The sequence below is a fragment of the Bombina bombina genome, chromosome 4, assembly GCF_027579735.1.
Source record: "Bombina bombina isolate aBomBom1 chromosome 4, aBomBom1.pri, whole genome shotgun sequence".
Classification (NCBI taxonomy): domain Eukaryota; kingdom Metazoa; phylum Chordata; class Amphibia; order Anura; family Bombinatoridae; genus Bombina; species Bombina bombina.
In genome coordinates this window covers 1,001,729,826-1,001,753,344 of record NC_069502.1, presented here as the reverse complement: position 1 = coordinate 1,001,753,344, position 23,519 = coordinate 1,001,729,826, and positions in this window count along the sequence as shown.

Genomic DNA, 23,519 nt, shown 5'->3' with positions numbered 1-23,519 from the left:
GCGTTAGGACATCTTAACACTGCTTTTTTACCCTAACGCACAACTCGTAATCTAGCCGTATAAATCTAACAACCTCACATACACAAATTTACCTAACAAACAACTCTCTCCTTCAATCTCCCCGAAAAAAAATCCTTAATTTGTTGGAATAGGTGAATCTGGCCGGGGAAGAGGAGATTTCACATATTGATGGTAGGACATTGTATTTAGACAAGCAGATGAAAATAGTTCATTATGTTCAAATTTGCTGCAATAAAACCATTTCAAATAGGCTGTTCTCTCCTTATCCCCTACTAAGAAGTTAACTTCTACTGCTGCCTCTTGTTTATTTATCATTAATATAGCCAAACTAGCTTTATCAAATTCAACAGGCAAAAGCAGCTATGTCAGAATATAAAATAAAGGTTGAGGGGCTATTTGTTTCATAAGACGGTAGAATTACATGTAGGTTTACATTCCACTCCCCTAGGAGGGGTTAAAAACAGCCCCACATACCAGTTTTAATCCCTCACACACACTCCCTGAATCCCTCAAGTAAATGTTTGCCTCCAATATGGAGTGAGGTGGATTCTGAAGTGCTGATCTGCCCAAAGCTGATAGGGATTCTTTAACTGATATGACACACAATTTCCCCCTCAGAGTGCCTACGAAGGACAGAGGGGAAGACAGGACTTTCATCCAGTATGCACATGGCTCTGGCCTCCCAGGTAAAATTATATTCCTTGAAAAAATAAAGTTAGATACTAAGGATATAGTAATGCTATTGTACAAAAGAAAGGTCCCTTTCTTTTGTACAATAGGATTACTAAATCCTTAGTATCTAACTTTATTTTTTCAAGGAATATATCTTCTTTGGGTCTGCACCAATTAACTTTATATATTTTTTTTCCTCAACTTTGTTGAGCTTGTTCTTCTGTTTCATATAATTTTTTACCAGGTAAAATGCATATTTATCTGCCAATCCCCTGGTCTACAGTTTACGTTTTACTTGTGTGATTCACAGCCTTCCCAGGTGAAATGTGTATTTATCTGCCAGTCTCTTTGTTTACAGTGTGCTGCTTGTTGTGGGATCCTTGGCACTTTGCTTGCATTACCTTGGGTGGGCCTGTCTACTAGAAGCACTTGTAAGGTAAGTACAATGTACCTTCGTAGCCCAACAGCATGAACTTGTACACATGATTCACATAGCATGGGGACATACACACCGCACAATTCCGACAGCAGTTTTGAGGCACTTTTGGACATGTTTAAAACTTAAAAAAAGGGTTGCCATCATTTTAAATTTAGAATCCAGCATGCGTTGGCTTATTTGATTTGCTCATGTCACTTTGCACACGTTGGTGGATTTGGTTAGCCTAGGTTTTTTGGAGTGCTTTTAGTCCTTTTATTCACATGATTTGCATATGGCTTTCTTCTAATGGTTTAAGCGCACGATTAGATGTTCTGTGTGCTCTGTTCTCCCGTGCACTATTTTTCTTTTTTGAAGTCGGGTTAGTGCTCTGAGGCATAGCTATCCTTAATAATACTTTGTTTTCGTTTAAGAGCTCTTATTAGGGAAATATCAAGTAAGTGTGAAAGTTCAATTCATGATTTACCTTCTACTAGTTCTAAGCCTGTATTAGATACTGTTCCGGATGCTGGTTCAGCTGTTTCATCCTCAAAGGGCGAGTTATTATCTCATGATTAGGGGTTTGTTTCTGATTATGATTGTGATTTATCCTCTTTTTTAAGGTAAATCATCTTCGTTCCCTTTTGAAAGAGGTATTATCTTCTTTAGGTATTCAGGATCCTAAGGTTTCTGAGGATAAGTCTGTTAATCTTTTAAATTTGATTTTAAAGCCTTCTGCTAAATCTCCAGAAGTTTTTCCTTTGCCCGCTGTCCTAAGGATTGGTCTAAGCCTGGTGGCCCTTTTAATCCTTTTGCTAGATTTAGAAAGATGTATCATTTGCCAGCATCTAATGTTGCGCTTCGGAAAACAGTTCCTAAGGTGGATGGGGCTGTTTCTACTTTGGCTATGTGTACTACTATTCATTTGGAAGACAGTTCTTCATTTAAAGATCCTATGGATAGGAAATTGGAATCCTTTCATAGGAGGAACTTTCAGCATGCAAGTTTTCTTTTCAGTCCTACAGTTAGCATGTCCTGTGTGGCAGCGGCTTCTTCTGTTTGGCTGGATAATATTTCTGAGCAGTTTTCGGATGATAATTCTGTAAAGATTTTCTTAACCTTTTGGGTTTGCCTAAATCTGCCAATGCTTTTATTTGTGATGCAGTTATGGATATAAATAAGGTTAATTCTAAGAGTATGTCATTAGCAGTCCTTTCCAGAAGGGCTTTATGGCTTAAATCCTCGTCAGCTGATATGGTATCTAAATCCAGACTCTTATTTCTTTCCTTTCAGGGAAAGATATTGTTTAGTTCTGGGTTAGATTCTATCATTTCTACTTTGACTGGTGGTAATGGGGCTTTTCTTCCACAAGATAAAAAAGTCTAAATTTAAAGCTCCTAAATGTTTTCTTTCCTTGCATCAGAACAAGGAACATCAATTTTCTTCCTCCTCTCAGAAACCAAGAACTTCAAATTCTTCATGGAAGCCAAGTTCAAACTGGAACAGATCTAAGCAATCTAAGAAACCTGCTCCCTCTACCAAGTTAGCATGAAGGTGCGGCCCCCGATCCAAGTATTCTGGTAGGGGGCAGATTACACCTTTTTTAGGATGTTTGGTTCTGGTCTGTTCAGGATCTCTGGGTTCAGAATATTGTTTCTCATGGTTACCAAATAGGTTTCAGGGTGAGGCCTCCCAAAGGAAGGTTTCTTTTGTCTCATGTTCCAAATGCTCCTTTGGAAGCAAAAGCCTTCTTTCATGGGAGTCATAGTTCCACTTCCAATTTTGGAACAGGGATTGGTTTGCTATTCAAACCTCTTCATTGGTCCAAAGAAAGAGGGTGACTTTCAGACCAGTTCTAGATTTAAAGACTCTGAACAAATTTCTCAGATTTTCTAATTTCAAGATGGTAATTAATCAGACTATTCTGACTTTGGTGCAGCAAGATTATTTTATGTCCAAAATAGATTTAAAGAATGCTTATCTTCATGTTCTTATTCACAGGGATTATTATCAGTTTCTAAGGTTTGACTTCCTAGACAAATATTTTTAGTTTGTTGCTCTTCCATTTTGTCTGGCTACTGCTCCCAGGAGTTTTTCAAAGGTTATACGTAACATCTTGTGAGTGATAAGAGCCCAAAGTATTTCAGATTTGGTGACAGCTTTATGTTTAAGTCTTGTTCTGCTGATATGGTTTTTAAAATCCAGGCTTTTATCTATTTCTTTTCAGGGAAAGATGTAATTTGGTTCTGGTTTGGATTCTATAATCTCTATACTATGATGGAGGTAAATGAGCTCAGGACTAGAAGTCCAAGGGTAAATTTTAAGTTCCTAAATTACTATGGTTTCATCTGGAATCCAAGTTCTAATTGAACAAGTCTGAGCAGTCCAAGAAATCTACTCCTTTATCCAAGTTTGCATGAAAGTGTGGCCCCTGAGTCTCTGGTAGGGAGCCAGATACCTTTCTTTCAGGAAGCTTGGTTTCAGTTTGTTCAGGATATATTCTCCCAGGTTTATTGAATAAGTTTCAGAATTAGACCTTCCAAAGTAAATTTTTGTCTGTCCAATGTAACAAAAAATCCTGTGAAGGCTCAGACCTTTTTTAGTCAGTTTTGCAGCTAGAATCTGTGTGAGTAATTGTTCTTGTTCCTTTGCTGGAACAGGAAATGGGGTTTTATTCTAACCTCTTCATTGTTCCATTGTTTAGATCAGTTCTGGATCTAAAGGTTCTGAACTAATTTCTCAGACTTCCTACTTTCTAAATGGAGACTATTCAGACTTTTCTGCATTTTGTTTTGAAAGGTTAGTTTATGTCCTCAATAGAGTTAAAGGATGCTTATCTTCATGTTCCTATTCTCAAGAAACACCCTCAGTTTTGCCTTTCTAGACTAGCATTTTTAGTTTGTTGCTCTAGCATTTGGTCTGTGTACAGCTCCCAGAATATTTTCCAAGGTCCTGGGTCCCAGAATATTTTCCAAGGTCCTTTTGTCTGTGATCAGAACTCAGGGTATTGCAGTGTTTCCTTACCTGGATGATATTTTGGTTCAAGCTTCATCTTTTCTTTTTAGCAGATTCTCACACCAGCAGACTGTTGTTGTTTCTTCAACAACATGGTTGGAAAATAATTTTTCCAAAGAGTTTGCTGGTTCCTTAGACTAAGGTTGTTTTTTCCTGGAAGTTCAGATAGATTCAGTTTCCATTAGAGAGAAGCGCTCAACCTGAGAACGAACAAGAAGAACTTTCCTGAAGCATATCAGTCTGATCCTGAATTCACAGTACAGTCCAGCCCCGAAATACCAGGCAATCCCTCTCTGAACGAGAGAAACAGCAAAACCCCAGACATACGTTTCGGCCTATTGAGGGCCCCGTCAGTGAGGTGCAGCCATATCTCTCTAGGCACACTGAGAAACGGGTCCACGTCTGGATTCCCGCATCACACTTAGGGAGACTTCCCCAAGTGTCATAAATTACATAAATAAAAAAGAGAGAAGCGTTCAACCTGAGAACAAACAATAGTGGACCCGGTGCTCAGTGTGCCTAGAGGGATATGGCTGCACCTCACTGACGAGGCCCACAATAGGCTGAAACGTACGTCTGGGGTTTTGCCTTTTCTCTCGTTCAGAGATGGATTGCCTGGTATTTTTGTGCTGGACTGTACTGTGAAGTCAGGATCAGACTGATATGCTACAGGAAAGTTCTTCTCTGTGAAAGGCACATATTGAGCAAAAAGAGGCTGCTTCTAGGGTGGTAACTAGTCATAGAACAAGTTATTATGCTATTGTTCATTTTCAGGTTGAGCGCTCTCTTTCTTTTTATTTATGCAAATTATGACACTTATGGAAGTTTCCCTGTCAGGGTGCCAGGAATCAGACTGAGACGAGAAGTGCAAAAATAATCACACCTTTATTAATAGCAAAAAATAATAAAAAGTCCACAAGTCAAATAACAAGCCAGGAGTCAAAACCAGAGCTGGTAGTCAGACGAGCCGAGTCAGGAGCCAAAGCGAATAGTCAGACGAGCCGGAATCAGGAACAAGGAAAAAAGCAGAGTCAGGAACAAGCCAGGGATCAGGAACCAGGAAGGACGTCAGGCAGCCAGGTAATACACATGAACTCTCACAAACAGGTCTGAGACAACGCAAAGGCAAAGCATACTGAACAGAGGCCCTTTAAATAATAAGTGATGACATCACAATTCTGAGACTGCATCCTGACAGTACCCTCCCCTCAACGACCCCTCCCCCACGGGAGGACAAAATGCTTATTGGGGAAACGGGCATGGAAGGCACGGAAGAGGGCGGGAGCATGAACATCAGAGGAGGGAACCCAAGAACACTCCTTCGGACCGTAGCCCCTCCAGTAAACCAAATACTGTACACGGCCCCTGGACATACGAGAGTCAATACAGCCTGGAACTTTTGGCACTGCATAGCTCCTCCAAAGCCGGAATACCCTGAGACATGAATGAATCGGGCAACAAGGATGGTTGAAACACATAATTCGCCATGAACGGGGATAACTTGGAGGAAACATTAATAGCACTATTACGAGCAAACTCTGCACAAGGTAACAGTTCAGACCAATTATTGTGGTGATCTGAGACATAGCAACGGAGGAACTGTTCCAGAGCTTGATTAGACCATTCTGCAGCCCCATTGGATTGAGGGTGATATGCCGGGGAGAAGGAAAGCTGGATCCCCATTTGAGCACAAAAGGAACGCCAAAATCTGGAGACAAACTGGCTACCCCGGTCCGACACTATCTCCTTGGGTAACCCATGTAAACGGAAGACCTCCCGGGCAAAAATTGAAGCAAGCTCCTGAGCGGTAGGCAGCTTCATCAACGGAATGCAATGTGACATTTTAGAAATATGGTCAACCACCATAAGGATAACAGTATTGCCATTGGAAACAGGGAGCTCGACAATGAAGTCCATGAAAAGATGTGTCCAAGGACGCTCACCATTAGCAATAGGTTGAAGAAGACCCACAGGAAGACGTCGAGGAGTCTTATTCTGTGCACAAACTGAGCAGGAGGCAACAAATGCAGCAACATCAGACCGAAGACCTGGCCACCAGAATTGTCGAGTGACAGACCAAATCATTTGGTTCTTGCCTGGGTGACCTGCGGCTTTAGGATAGTGGTAAGTGTGCAAAAGTTTAGTTCAAAGATTCTCAGGAACAAAACACTTACCACTAGGTTTCTCAGGAGGTGCATTGGTTTGTGCAGCCAGGATCTCCTCCCCCAAGGGAGAAGTCAAATTAGTACGTATGGTAGCCAAAATATGATCAGAGGTATAACAGGAGTAGGTCAGACTCCTCCTTGGACAGAGGCAAAAATTGTCGAGAGAGGGCATTAGCCCTAACATTCTTACTACCAGGCAGGTAGGAGACCATATAATTAAACCGAGACAAAAATAACGCCCATCTTGCCTGTTGGGGCGACAAACGTTTTGCTTCAGATAGATAAGTTAAATTCTTGTGATCAGTAAGAATGAGCACTGGCACATTAGTACTCTCAAGAAGATGCCTCCATTCCTTGAGTGCCAAAATTATGGCCAGTAGTTCCCTGTCACCAATCTCATAATTGTACTCCGCTGGAGACAATTTCTTAGAGAAGAAACCACACAGATGCAAGGAACCGTCAGGCGTAGGACGTTGAGACAAGAGGGCACCTACTCCAGTCTCAGACGCATCGACCTCAAGAACGAAAGGCAGCCATGGACAACGGTTAGGATGAGCCAGAACTGGAGCGGCAGCAACGGCAGTCTTAAGACTATCAAAGGCCTTAATGGCAGTAGGTGACCAATGGAGTGGATCATTCTCTTTATGGGTCATGTCTGTGATAGGTTTGACCAAGGAAGAAAAGTTTTTAATAAACTTTCTATAGTAATTGGTGAACCCCAAAAAACGTTGAATAGACCGAACCAACTGGGCGAGGCCACTGCAGAACTGCAGATAACTTGTCAGGATCCATGGAGAACCCTGCAACGGAGATAACATAACCTAGGAAGGTTACTTGAGTCTGATGGAACTCACATTTCTCGAGTTTACAAAACAGGCCATTCTCACGTAGTCTCTGAAGAACCCGTGTGACATCAGAACGATGAGCCTCAAGTTTGGGTGAGTGTATGAGGATGTCGTCTAAGTACACCACAACACACTGTGGCAACATATCTCGTAGGACATCATTAAAAAATTCCTGAAAAACAGCAGGAGCATTACATAGGCCAAAGGATGTCTCGTAGGACATCATTAAAAAATTCCTGAAAAACAGCAGGAGCATTACATAGGCCAAAGGGCATTACAATATACTCATGATGCCCGCTCCTGGTGTTAAATGCTGTTTTCCATTCATGGCCCTCCTTAATCCTAACGAGATTGTACCCTCCTCTCAAATCAACTTTAGTAAAGACCTAGCTCCCTTGATGCGGTCAAAGAGTTCCGTAATGAGCGGAATTGGGTAAGCATTCTTAATGGTAAGACGATTAAGACCCCTATAATCGATGCATGGTCTTAACTCGCCACCCTTTTTCCCTTTTTCTGCAGGAGAGCAGGATTTGCGGATGATCCCCCACAACAGAGCATCAGGAACATACTCCTCCATAGCACAATTCTCTGCAACAGACAGAGGTTACACCCGGCCCCGAGGAGGAATGGCTCCGGGTTGCAGGTCTATGGCACAATCGTAAGACCAGTGAGGAGGCAACGTACCGGCACGCACCTTGTCAAAAATGTCTAGGAACTCTCGGTACTCCTCTGGCAACTGAGATACCAAAGAAGTGCACAAGACTTTAACTGGTTTCTGAAGACAAGTGGAAATACATTGCAGGGACCACGACAAAATTTCGGACCTGCGCCATTCGAGACTGGGATTGTGTTTTTGGAGCCAGGGATAACCCAGAACAACCGGAAAATGCAGAGAGTTTATCACCTGGAACTGGAGGGTTTCAAAATGGAGAGCCCCAACAGCCATGGACAACGGAGCAGTTTTGTGAGTAACGAGTACGGGCTGAAAGGGCCTGCCATTAATGGCCTCAATTGCAAGCACAACAGGCAAAGGCAAAACAGGAATGGAGTGCTTTGATACAAAAGCACTGTCAATGAAATAGCCCGCAGCACCGGAGTCAACAAGAGCCTGAGTGACTATGGAGGAGTCCACCCAGGAAAGGACAACCGTGACCAAAGGTTTCTCCTTAAGCGGTTCTGGGGACGAGGATAAACCACCCAAGGTCTGCCCCCGACAGGACCTTAGGTGTGAGCGTTTCCCGGCCGTGTAGGACAAGACTTCAAAAGGTGGCCCTGTAACCCACAATAGAGGCAGAACCCCTCCCTCCTCCTAAAGGCCCTCTCCACTGCGGAGAGACGTGTGAATCCCAACTGCATCGGCTCAGCAGTACCTGGTAACTTGGGACCAGGAAGCATGGGAGGAGAGGGAGGCAAGGGTGGGAACGAACACGTAGGAGACAACGGAACAGGAGGCTTCCGCAAGCGCTCCTTGAAAGAGGGTCTCCCTCTGAGTCTGATGTCAATTAGGATAAAAAAAGACACGAATGCCTCGAGATCATCTGGTAAATCTCTGGTAGCAACTTCGTCTTTAACTGCATCAGAGAGCCCATTAAAGAAGGCGGCAACAAGGGCTTCATTGTTCCAACCTATGTCTGCGGCAAGCGTACGGAACTCAATAGCGTACTAAGCAACAGATCTTGTACCTTGCTGAATGGACATGAGTCGTTTAGCAGCAAAGGAGGAGCGAGCCGGAACATCAAATACCCTCATGTTTATTAGTCTCCCACAAGGGATTAGCCCAGGCAAGAGCTGTGTCAGAGAGTAACAAGATGAGATATCCCACCTTAGCTCTGTCAGAGGGAAATGCCTGAGGTAACATCTCAAAGTAAATTCCCACCTGGTTCAAAAACCCTCTGCACTGAATAGGATCGCCTCCATATCGATGAGGTAGAGGTGCAGAACTGGACATGCTCCTGGTAGGCATAGGTGCAGCAGCGGAAACAGGAGCAGCCAAAACTTGCGGGACACTTTGGTCCAAATGTGCAGTGCGAGTCAGCAGGGTTTGCAGGGATAGTGCAAATTGATCCAAGCGGTGATCCTGTACATCCATCCTGGAAATGATGGTAGGTAAAGGTGGATTATTAGCACCATCAGGATTCATGGCCTTTGTGTAATGTCAGGGTGCCAGGAATCAGACTGAGACAAGAAGTGCAAAAATAATCACACCTTTATTAGTCAAAACCAGAGCTGGTAGTCAGACGAGCCGAGTCAGGAGCCAAAGCAAATAGTCAGACGAGCCCGAATCAGGAACAAGGAAAACAGCAGAGTCAGGAACAAGCCAGGGATCAGGAACCAGGAAGGACATCAGGCAGCCAGGTAATACACAGGAACTCTCACAAACAGGTCTGAGACAACACAAAGGCAAAGCTTACTGAACAGAGGCCCTTTAAATAATAAGTGATGACATCACAATTCTGAGACTGCATCCTGTCTCACACGGATGATGCACACCAGTCTGGCCATAAAAGGAAGTGCAGGAAATGAGCAGCATCCCCCACAATGCACCATAGTCAGCAAGAGAGGTAAGTAAAATGGCTGCCAGCAGCACATGGCAAACAAAACAGGGAAAAAACCCTGACACTCCCTAAGAGTGATGCGGGAATCCAGACGTTGACCCGTTGCTCAGTGTGCCTAGAGGGATATGGCTGCACCTCACTGACGAGGCCCACAATAGGCCGAAATGTACGTCTGGGATTTTGCCGTTTCTCTCGTTCAGAGAGGGACTGCCTGGTATTTCGGTACTGGACTGTACTGTGAAGTCAGGATAAGACTGATATGCTACATGAAAGTTCTTCTCTGTAAAAGGCACATATTGAGCAAAAATAGGCTGCTTCTAGGGTGGTGACTAGCCATAGAACAAGCTATTATGCTATTTTTCGTTCCCAGGTTGAGCTCTTCTCTTTTTTTATTTATGCAAATTATGACACTTATGGAAGTCTCCCTAAGTGTGATGCGGGAATCCAGACGTGGACCTGTTGCTCACTGTGCCTAGAGGGATATGGCTGCACCTCACTGACGAGGCCACAAAAGGCCGAAATGTACGTCTGGGGTTTTGCCATTTCTCTCGTTCAGAGAGGGATTGCCTGGTATTTCGGTGCTGGAGTGTACTGTGAAGTCAGAATCAGACTGATATGCTACAGGAAAGTTCTTCGCTGTGAAAGGCACATATTGAGCAAAAAGAGGCTGCTTCTAGGGTGGTAACTAGCCATAGAACGAGCTATTATGCTATTGTTCATTCCCAGGTTGAGCGCTTCTCTCTTTTTATTTATGCAGATTTTCTCAGTAGTTAGTCCTTGCATCCAGGAGAATGGTCTCTTCATCTGGATGTCTTCAGATCAGATAGTGGACTTTTGGGGTCTCCCAGAGATGGATCTGATGGTCTCTCGGTTGAACCTCTAACTTCCCAGGTACTGTGCAAGGTCCTAGAGCAGTGCTTGTGGTTGCTCTGGTAGTTCCGTGGTCATTTCAACTAGCTTATGTTTTTTCCACCTCTGGTTCTTCCCAGGGAAGAAGTCCAATATTACCAGCACTCGCTAGATATCATACAATGCCGGGGTGCACCCAAAGTATCAAATATTTAGATGGTTCAGAATGAACACAGGCACTCGCCGTGAATAAAAAGGTGCATTTATTTCAACATCAGACTGAACGTTTTCGGGCTGTGAAGCCCGTCTTCAGACTCCTGAAAAAAACAGTTTTTTCAGGAGTCTGAAGACGGGCTTCACAGCCCGAAAACGTTCACTCTATATGTATATCACTCACGTTTCAAAGTCAGCCATCCAGGGTGCTTCCAAAAAATTAAGTAGTAGAAATTCATCAAAGGATGCACTTGCCAGGATTTACAATTGTCACCTTTATTCCATGTGACATTTTGGGGTTTCACCCCCTTCCTCAGACAGAAAATATTGTGAGAGAACAAGTACTCACCCCATTTTAGTGACCTTTATACCCTGTGAACAGCTGAACGCCATGCAGCGCATCATAATCTCTGTATTGGCAGAAGTGCTGACTTATTAGAGCTCTGACTAAGCTGAGGTCTCGTGTGATTGGCCAAGAGATCGATGGTAATATCTAACGATATGTTTCTTAAAGGGACAGTCTACTCCAGAATTGTTATTGTTTAAAAAGATAGATAATCTCTTTATTACCCATTCCCCTGTTTTGCATAACCAACATGGTTATATTAATATACTTTTTACCTCTGTGATTGCCTTGTATCTAAGCCTTTGCAGACTGCCCCCTTTTTTCAGTTCTTTTGACAGACTTGCATTTAGCCAATCAGTGACCTCTCATTTTTAGCTCTACGGGCGTGGTCACAATGTTATCTGTAATGGCACACATGGACTAACGCCCTCTAGCTGTGAAAAACTGCCAAATCTTTTGAAATAAGGGGCGGCCTTCAAGGGTTTAGAAATTAGCATATAAGCCTAACTAGGTTTAGCATTCAACAAAGAATACCAAGAGAACAAAGCAAATTTGATGATAAAAGTGAATTGGAAAGTTGTTTAAAATTGCATTCCCTATCTGAATCATCAAAGTTTAATTTTGAATAGACTGTCCCTTTAAGTATTTTTGGTAATTACAAGCAAAGATCGCAGTGAGTTATAGGAGCTTATGGAGGTGTGGTAACTAGCGCGTCTGCCAATACAGGGATTACGATGGCTGCTTGTTACCCTGGATAGTTTAGCACTGTATATCTGTTACTATGGTAACTAGACAGGTGACGTTTAAATACCGGAACTCCGGTCTGGATATGTTTAGATGTACAAGTGATGAGATGTATTATGTGACGTTACTGTTGGCATCTGTTATCCTTATCCTTAACATTATGGGTTTGTTTAGCACATTTATGTATATATTTTGTTGTCACTATTTTAGGTAAGAACGTCACATGGAATAAAGGTGACTTATTTGTAAATCCTGGCGAGTGCCTCCTTTGATGAATTTCTACTGTATATATATATATATATATATATATATATATATATATATATATTATACACACTTTTTTTTTTTTTTTTTTTAAATATGTGGTTTTGCTATTATTCAAATATATTTTTCATTGCATTCGTAAGGTCTGAAATTTACCATCAATTTAAAGGGACAGTCAAGTCAAAATTTAACTTTCATGACTGCGATAAGACATGCAATTTTAAACAACTTTCCAATGTACTTATATCATCAAATTTGCTTTGTTCTCTTGGTATTCTTTATTGAAAAGTAAAACCTAGGTAGGCTGAAACTAATTTCTAAGCCATTGAAGGCTACTTCTCATCTCAGTGCATTTTTTTTTTTTTAGTTTTCAAAAGAGCTTTATTGAGATAGAATGAGATTACATATCATAAAACAGTTGTACATGGTATATATCATTAATGTTACAAGTTAGAATATCTCATATATGAATCCATGCAATTACAGTGGGAAAACTAGAATCATATATTACGTTACTTATGATTATCATATAGCTTCTTGTTTTCCATTTCCATTGCTGAAATTGCAATTGAGACCTCTTTTGGGTCTGAAGCAGGATAAAAAAAAAATTGAATGGTATTGGGGATATGTAAAGGAAAAATATAATAAGAAAAATGGTAGCGTACAGCTTAAGTGATAAATTCAAACCAGCAAATAATCATAACGAATCTGACTATAGCTATACATCGGTATTAACAGTGCTCTTTTCCTAGCACCGTACAACAGAGATGCAAGCCTCTCTTGGGCCTGTTCTGAAGATTAAATAAAATCCGGGGGTATTATTAGGCCTAAAACATAAAGCAAAGCTTACACAGTGGCATCACTAGGGTTGGTGTCACCCAGTGCGGTAAGTTATGGTGTCACCCCCCCCCCCCAGAAAGCAGACACACACAAAAACACAGGCAAACACACATACAAACACTCAGACACACTTAAAACATACTCAGATGCACACACAAACACTCGGAAACACACTCAGACACACACACAAAAACACACACACAAAAACACACACACAAAAACACTGAGACACACACACACACACAAAAAAAAAACTCAGACACACACATACAAAATATGTAAACCGCACTGCATTAATTATAAAGCTCATGCCTAGAGCTGCTCCCTGGCTCAGCAGAGCATCAAATGAAAGATAAACAGAGCACTCTAAAAATAAATCACTAAAGAAAAGTTTTAGGTGCAAACTATGAAAATTCTGCTCTCTGACTCTGTTCCAAGTCTGTCAGTGCACAGTTCCGGGCCGTGTGCCTACCGCTTCTTATGGCCAATCACCTCTGCACTCTGCCCACCCCCAGACCCCCGCCCGCCCTCCTACCGGTTCAGTGTGCACTTAGTGTACCGTAACCGTAATGGTCTGGTGGGCATCATATGTGGCTCCTTCACTTTAAAGACAGTGTCAAACAGTCATGCGGTCAGGTGCCAGGCATCCCCTCATGATTTGCCAGTTCCCGTTTAGAGAGACAGCACAGCAGTGAGTGACTCCACTGCTCCACATGTCACTGAGCAGTGAGCACAGATAGGCAGGCAGGTTTAGGCTAGCAGCGCAACTTTGCAAGCCCCACGGCATGCCCACAACATTCATAGCGAAATTGGGCAGGGGAGAAGCAAAGTACAAACAAGCAAAAGCAGCCGGGAAAACTATTTGTTGAAATTGCAGCACTGGCTCAAGGGGCAAAAAAATTGTGTGTCTACATCTTCCCCAGTCCCACCAATGTTCACAAATGCCAGCCCCTCTAATAAAAAAAAATCTTTGCATCTCAACATTGTATTTCTTTGAATTTCAATAAAATTAAAAAAAAATTTTTTTTTTTTTTTTTTTTGGTGTCACATCCTGGTGGGTGTCACCCGGGTACGGCCCGCCCCCCCCTAGTGACGCCACTGAGCTTACATATAAACACACAGCATCATGTTTAAAGGCATTATGAAACTACTCGTTTCTTTTGAGAATTTATATAGATGCACAAGTCAGGACTGGATATTATATTAACATACAACTCACAGAGACAAACAACTATTTTTATGGTCTTACTAAGAAACTACATAACTAAATAAAAAGAAACAACTACGCAAAACTTTTTCCCCTGCATATATAGTCTTCATTATTGAACTTGAGTGGCTATATACATACACTCCCAGCTAATTGTTGCATATCATGCCTTGGACAAAAAAGATATATATGATACAGCTCATAAAACTTTCTTTTAAGGTATAGCTCTTGTTAATATTTTTATGTAATTGATATTTGGGTGGGGCACCGGTATTACTATCCTCCTATTTTTTTTTTTTTTTTTTGTAAACTGAGGCAGTATATGTATTATTAATCCCTTTTTCAAATGTAATTTTATGTCACCCGAGGGGCCCCCCACTAAACACCGCAGGAGATAGGAATATAAAAGGATGTTAATGACTTTACAATGCCTCCGATATGCTATAAATGTGTATATGATTTCAAGGCTCACTTGTACTTAATGTGTTTCAGTGAAAGTGCATGTGTTTCAGTGAAAGGCCAATTGAAGCAAAACATAGGGAAGTATTAACAGATACAATTACATTAGTATAGTGTAAAGATATTGAAAGGCTAGGTTAAAGCATTTTTAAACCAACAATGTAATACAGTATTTATCGATACCAGGTTATCTTCAGGCTGGCTTTAGCGTGCCCCAATAATGTTCCATTTTAGACTGTTTGTTAGAGTCCATTATGTTAGAGTAAAACGGTATGTCCAGCTGCCGTTGTAAAGCTGCAACCGTTAAAGATGATGTGTTATCAATAGATATATTAATCCTGGAGTCCCCTCTATGCTCCTGTATAAGGAATGCTTCCAATTCATGTCTGTTTAGCCGTGAGGTTGCGAGGGTTAAAGTGCTGAGCTTCTTTTGGCTATTGCGTGGCTTGTTCTATCGCCTTGACTGTATTTAAATGCTGTATCAGCACTGAGAGACACCATGGAGATAGTGTTCTTCTGTTGCTTATCAATCACTGGCGATCTGTTATTCTGCCAGGGCGACTTCTTTTGAGGTGAAACCTGTGATGATAACTCTGTACTAGCTTTGATTTCCCTTTTGCTTTGTAGGAAACCGCTGGAGGGCCCTTTGCCGCAATTCCGTCCTCCATAGCTGTCGCCTCCATATCTTTCGCTTTGCTCCCTAAGCTGAAGTATAACATTTGTGGTTGCATTAGAAAGTCTCAAGCAGCCCTTTGCATTAGATCCATAAAGCGGTGTTCAATCCTCTCCAAAATGTCATCGATGCGGGACAGATAGTTAACTTCTGTCACGGCAGCCATGTTTATTGCGCAGTAATAGACTTCTTGGTAGCCTTAGATTTTCTGTGTCGGAAAGAGTCTTTTTCTTCTATAGTGCCATAAGAATTTGAGAAATTTATATTCTAGTATATCCAGTCCTGACAATTACCCTCGGGGAACCGAGGGGGGTAGCGCTGCCTGTTCTGAGCCGCAGCTCCAGGCCTTTGTTGTCCACGCTTGTGTTCCAGTGTCAGAAATACAGCAAATAACTTGATTTTTATCAAACAAACCACTGTTCCAGTAGTGCTGGTCGTTTTATGTGCTAGATCACTGTGATAGGTATCCTACACCGGCGGGTTGCTGGATAATCGCTGCTTGGACACGCCCCCTCATCTTAGTGTATTTTAACAGTTTTTCACAGTGATAGTTCACGTGTGCCATGTAGATAAAAAAAATCGCTCCTGTGGCGTTATTTATGATTCAGCATTGATTGACTAAAATGCAAGTCTATCAAAAGAACTTAGATAAGGGGGCAGTCTGAAGATGCTTAGATACAAGGTAATCACAGAGGTAAAAGGTGTTTTAATATAACAGTGTTGGTTATGCAAAACTGGGGAATCGGTAATAAAGTGATTATCTATCTTGTTTTTAAAAAATTCAAGTAGACTGTCCCTTTAAGGTCCAAAGACCAATATCCTAGAAGCCTTAAATGTTGAAAAGACACACAAAAATAAAATATTTTCATGGTTGCCCACCAACCAAAATCCCCAAAGTGCCCATTTAGCTTAATTTTTTTTCCCAAGGCTACGTAAAGAATGATGGGCAATCTGTTGGCAATCCCTGATTTATAAAGCAACATTTTACACAGCACTGTTCTCAGGCATTTATGTGAAATTTCAAGGCTGTTATATTCAAAGCCAATGTATTCATGTGGCCTAAAAAGTCAAAAGCATTAGATATTGAGAGATTACAAGTCAGCATTTATTGTTAAGGGTATAAAAACATTAGTTTCTGTTACCCTGGTATTTTTATTGCGTAACTAATTTACAAGAGCAGTGCAAGTGTAAATATTGTTTGTCTGATGGTCTGTGCATTGTGGTATCAGGGTATTGCATAAAGCTGTTAAAGAATAACTGTAAAAAATAGAGAGACCATAGGAAAATGTAGAGAAGCTAATGAAATATATAAATGATAAAAACAAAATAAAGAATCCTTCCATCCATGACTGATAGACACAAAAATGGGCCATTGAGGGTGGTCTTTTTTTACAGAGAAGGGAACCCTTATGTCTAAATATTAATAAGGACATGAACCAAGTAAAGGGAAACGATGGGTATTTTATAACTCTATCCATCTTAATTCTTATCAGTCACAGACTTTAACTGTGTTTGGGTTTTGGTAAACAAACACAACAAGAAAGCATGTGTGTGTATTGCTAGAGATCTGATTTCCCTACATGATCTGCCTATTTAGGGCCAGATTACAAGTGGAGCAGTTTTTAACGCTTCCGCTCGTGCTCTGACTCCGCTAACAGTAAGCTTTTTGTGCACATAGATGCGCTCAAAAAGTAGAACTTAGAATATTTTGCGTGTTAATGTATTCCACCATAGAAGTCAAGGGAGCAAAAAAAAATGGAAAAAAACAACACCCTACTCGCGCTCATCCACGATCTTATATTCTCATTTGCGCTAACCTGACATGAAAATATTAATATTTCACATTCCAATGTTCTTCACATACAAGAATATGTTCTATTTGGTGATATGTTGGTACAATATATATATCTATCTATCTATCTATCTATCTATCTATCTATCTATCTATATATATATATATATATATATGTATGTATATATATATATATATATATATATATATATATACAGTATATATATAGGTATATAAATATACATATATACAGTATATAGGAATATATGTTTATAAATACATAGAACATATTCTGCTATGTACAGAAAATTGGAATGCAAAATATTTACTGTAAATACACAGTATAACCCTTTGTTAAATATGAATATTGCATAAATAAGCATTTTCATCTACTTAACTGCAAAGGGCTCCAATGCACTTATATATAAGTCTATATGTGTACATTTATGTGTTTATATGTGTATATATGTCGGTAAATACATATAAACACATGTAAATACATATGTACACTCATATAAACATATATATATATACAGTATATATATATATATATATATATACTCTATATACACATACATTTACATATTTAGACATGTATATGTGTGTATCTCTATGTTAAATCCCTTTGTCTGCCTTTTTTTTCTCCTAACACCTGAGACCTCATATCTTTGAGCCTTTGTAACTTTTTAATGCACTTTTAAAAAAAATATATTTTTTTATAGATAGTGTTATTATATGTAATTGTACTTTTTAATGTATTTTTTTTGTGTTTTGTACAGAGCTCTGAGGACGCAGTAATCATTCTAGCGTTAGTAATTTTACTTTTAACTTGTAATACGAGCGCTAAACCCGACCCGCGCAACCACCTTTTCACTTGCAATAAACTGTTAGCGCACCACTCATAATTTGGCCCAAAATGAATTAAACAATATCCTTTTTCTGCCTTAATGTTTAATTTAAAACTACCATGTTCTGTTAAAGGAACATGAAACTCACACTTTTTCTTTCATGATACAGATTGCAAATACAATTTTAAACAATTTTAAATTTTGGGCATCTTTTGTTGAAGAAACAGCAATGCACATGGGTGAGCTCATAACATGAGGCATATACAACTCGAAAAATTAGAATATTGTGCAAAAGTTCATTTATTTCCCTAATGCAACTTAAAAGGTGAAACTAATATATGAGATAGACTCATTACATGCAAAGCAAGATAGTTCAAGCCGTGATTTGTCATAATTCTGATGATTATGGCTTACAGCTCATGAAAACCCCAAATCCACAATCTCAGAAAATTAGAATATTGTGAAAAGGTGCAATATTCTAGGCTCAAAGTGTCCGACTCTAATCATCTAAAATAAGCCATAAGACCTGCAAAGGGTTCCTGAGTCTTTAAATTGTCTCTCAGTCTGGTTCAGTAGGAATCACAATCATGGGAATGACTGCTGACCTGACAGTTGTGCAGAAAACCATCATTGACACCCTTCATAAGGAGGGAAAGCCTCAAAAGGTAATTACAAAAGAAGTTGGATGTTCCCAAAGTGCTGTATCAAAGCACATTAATAGAAAGTTATGAGGAAGGGAAAAGTGAAAGAAAAAGGTGCACAAGCAGCAGGGATGACCGCAGTCTGGAGAGGATTGTCAGGAAAAGGCCATTCAAAAGTGTTGGGGACTTTCACAAGGAGTGGACTGAGGCTGGAGTCAGTGCATCAAGAGCCACCACACACAGACGGATCCTGGACATGGGCTTCAAATGTCGTATTCCTCTTGTCAAGCCACTCATGAACAACAAACAATGTCAGAAGCGTCTTGCCTGGGCTAAAGAAAAACAGACCTGGTCTGTTTCTCAGTGGTCCAAAGTCCTCTTTTCTGATGAGAGCAAATTTTGCATCTCATTTGGAAACCAAGGACCCAGAGTATGGAGGAAGAAAGGAGAGGCACACACTGCAAGATGCTTGAAGTCCAGTGTGAAGTTTCCACAGTCTGTGTTGATTTGGGGAGCCATGTCATCTGCTGGTGTTGGTCCACTGTGCTTCATTAAGTCCAGGGTCAACGCAGTCGTCTACCAGGAGATTTTGGAGCACTTCATGCTTCCTTTCCGCAGACGAGCTCTATAGGGATGCTGACTTCATTTTCCAGCAGGACTTGGCACCTGCCCACACTGCCAAAAGCACCAAAACCTGGTTCAATGACCGTGGGATTACTGTGCTTGATTGGCCAGCAAACTCGCCTGACCTGTACCCCATAGAGAATCTATGAGGCATTGCCAAGAGAAAGATGAGAGACATGAGACTGAACAATGCAGAAGAGCTGAAGGCCGCTATTGAAGCATCCTGGTCTTCAATAACACCTCAGCTGTGCCACAGGCTGATAGCTTCCATGCCACGCCGCATTAAGGCAGTAATTGCTGCAAAAGGGGCCCAAACCGAGTACTGAGTACATACAGTATGCATGCTTATACTTTTCAGAAGTCCGATATTGTTCTTTGTACAATCCTTGTTTGATTGATTGCATGCATTCTAATTTTCTGAGATTGTGGATTTGCATTAGTGAAATAAATTAACTTTTGCACGATATTCTAATTTTTCGAGTTTCACCTGTATGTGCAGCCGAAAATCAGAAGCTCCGGAGCATACCTAAGTATGATTTTCAACAAAGGATACCAAAATAACTAAACAAATTAGAAGATAGAAGTACATTTGAAAGTTGTTTAAAATTGCATGCTCTCTCTAAATCATGAAATAAAAAATGTTGGTTTCATGTCCGTTCAATAAGGTAAGGAACATATAGTAAGTTTCAAATGTTTAAATGTTGTATGTAACTGTCACTTTAAGTGGTTTGCCTGTTCATTTGTTTGTTATTATTTATAATGCCCTATTTCCTCTTATGAGTCACACACAAATAGGCGTTGATGCAGTAATTATTGAAACTTGCAAAATCAGTTTTTAAATGGATCTGCAGTATGTACAGTATTGTTTCAGATTTAGTTATATTAGTATATTTTCTATTATTATTATTCTACAGAGGTATGTGTTTGTGTTAGGGAAGGGTGAATGTTTTGCAACATTCGAAAAATGAAACAAATTTTAACACGTTTGTTTTTCGAATTGTGAATGTTTGTACAACATTCTTACATTCATTAAATTTAATAGTATTTCTAATGCTTTCTTTAAATGTAATATTCTATTTTAATTTTTTTAATAATACGATTTGAAATATACAAAATTCAAATTAGAAAAATTTGAATCAATATATCTGTAATAGTACTGTATTTCTAATGCTCTCTTTAAATATAATATTCGAATGATGCAATATTCAAAATAAAAACATTAACATTTAAATATTTGTATATTTTATGTATCAATTTACTAAATTCCCTTCCATATGAACTATTGAACTTCTGAATAGTATTTGTTAAATCGAATGTTACATTCGAAAATTTAAAATGTGGATATTCAATCTAATTCTGAACATTCGAAAAATGAAAGAAGCATTTGAAAACTGGAAATAACCTTTGATTACAGAATTTTAATGGTTTTTCATTCTTCTCCACATTCAATTTTCCAAAACGAATGTCCACATGACTATTCCTTCTCTCAAACAAATGACACATTCAGCATATTCGTCCATCCCTTGTGTGTGTGTGTATGTGTGTGTATATGTGTGTGTATATATGTGTGTATATGTGTGTGTATGTGTGTATGTGTGTATGTGCAGGGCCGCCACTAGAAAGTTTTGGGCCCCTGACTTAACCATTGATCAGCCCCCCCCCCCCCCCCCTTTGACATGTGCAATTTTTAAACAAATAACTAAAACGTATATGCACTTTATTCTTAAGTTTAGTCAAACTTAGAAATGTTGTAAAGGTAGAAACACACAGACACACTCATACACTGAAACACACACTCACACATAAGGATTCACATATAGACACTCTAGCAGACAAGCAAAGAAACACACACATACACCCAAACAGACACTCAGCACTTGTTTACATTGACCTGACGAATTGAGGTAGACTACAGTTTTGTCAAAAAAGGAGATTTACAAAACAAAATATGGAGTTCTTATTATCTTTTTGTCAAGGAAAGGAAGGGCCCTGAACTGCCTAAACAATAATTGAAAGGTTAAATGGGGGATTGGTGACTTCCGGAAAGCTCTCATTAGTCTCAAAGTCTGTAGAAAGATGTGAATAATCAGTAGTAAGGTCAAACGTAACAGACAATGGACACATACACAAACTCAAACACAAACTTGCTCATACACCCAAGGAAACACGGAGAGAGACAGCCTCAGAAATCACACAAAGACATACACACACACAGAGACACCCACAGAAAACACACAAAGACATACACACACAGAGACAACCACAGAAAACACACAAAGACATACATACACACACACTCTCACTGAGACATCCACCAAAAAATACACAAAGACATACACACACTCTCACAGAGACACCCACAGAAAATGCACAGACACACCCACAGAAAACACACAAAGACATACACACACAGAGAGACAACCACAGAAAACACACAAAGACATACATACACACACACTCTCACTGAGACATCCGCAGAAAACACAGCAAGACATACACACACTCTCACAGAGACACCCACAGAAAATGCACAGACATACCCACAGAAAACACACAGGCATACGCACACACCCTCATAGAGACATACATACACACACACTCTCACTGAGACATCCACCAAAAAACACACAAAGACATACACACACTCTCACAGAGACACCCACAGAAAATGCACAGACACACCCACAGAAAACACACAAAGACATACACACACAGAGAGACAACCACAGAAAACACACAAAGACATACATACACACACACTCTCACTGAGACATCCACAGAAAACACAGCAAGACATACACACACTCTCACAGAGACACCCACAGAAAATGCACAGACATACCCACAGAAAACACACAGGCATACGCACACACCCTCATAGAGACATCCACTGAAAACACATACATGCATACACACACACCCTCACAGAGACATCCACAGAAAACACACAAAGACATACACACCCACCCTCACAGAGGCATCCATAGAAAATACACAAAGACATACATACACACACTCTCACAGAGACACCCATAAAAAAAAGCACAAAGACATATGCACACACCCTCACAGACATCCACAGAAAATGCACAAAGACATACACACCCACCCTCACAGAGAGACCCACAGAAAAAAAATACATACACACTCATAGAGACACAAACACAAGCACAAAGACATAAACACAGACACCCACAGAAACACTCACAGGAGGTAAAATTTCTGCACATTGCATCCCCTATATCAACAGTGTGTGACATGCATGATAAAATAAAAATAGCAGAAATTAACAGATCACTTCTTAAAGAATCATATTTGTAAATGTGCAAACAAAAATAATTCCATGAATTCAAAATTGTACATTAATGATCTGAGTAGATGGATAGATGAAGAAATCTGCTTTTGAAAGGTTGACATATGTTTGGTTTTTCTCCCATTTTCCCCAACCAAGAGCACCACTTCAAATATGGTGTACAAATGTTCTCATCAGTCATCTGTACTTATGGATTTTGAAAATCCTGTACTCTATATGGTCTTGGTGGAACCATAAGCCAATCAGAATCAAGATCAATCCGATTGGCTGATCCAATCAGCCAATCAGATTGAGCTCGCATTCTATTGGCTGATTGGAACAGCCAATAGAATGCAAGCTCAATCTGATTGGCTGATTGGATCAGCCAATCGGATTGAACTTGATTCTGATTGGCTGATTCCATCAGCCAATCAGAATATTCCTACCTTAATTCCGATTGGCTGATAGAATCCTATCAGCCGATCGGAATTCGAGGGACGCCATCTTGGATGACGTCCCTTAAAGGAACCGTCATTCTTCAGTTGGACGTCGCCGGATGAAGATGGGTCCGCGGTGGAGGTCTTCAGGATGGAGTCGGTCCTCATCGGATGAAGATAGAAGATGCCGCTTGGAAGATGATGGTTGCCGGTCCGGATCGCCTCTTCTTCCCGTATAGGATGAAGACTTTGGAGCCTCTTCTGGACCTCTTCAGCCACCGGATGATGGATCGCCAGCCCCCGCTTGGGTTGGATGAAGATTTTGGAGCCAGGAAGGATCGGTGATACCTGGTGAAGTGAAGACAAGGTAGGATGATCTTCAGGGGCTTAGTGTTAGGTTTATTTAAGGGGGGTTTGGGTTAGATTAGGGGTATGTGGGTGGTGGGTTGTAATGTTGGGGGGGGGTATTGTATGGGTTTTTTTACAGGCAAAAGAGCTGAACTTCTTGGGGCATGCCCCGCAAAGGGCCCTGTTCAGGGCTGGTAAGGTAAAAGAGCTTTGAACTTTAGTAATTTAGAATAGGGTAGGGCATTTTTTATTTT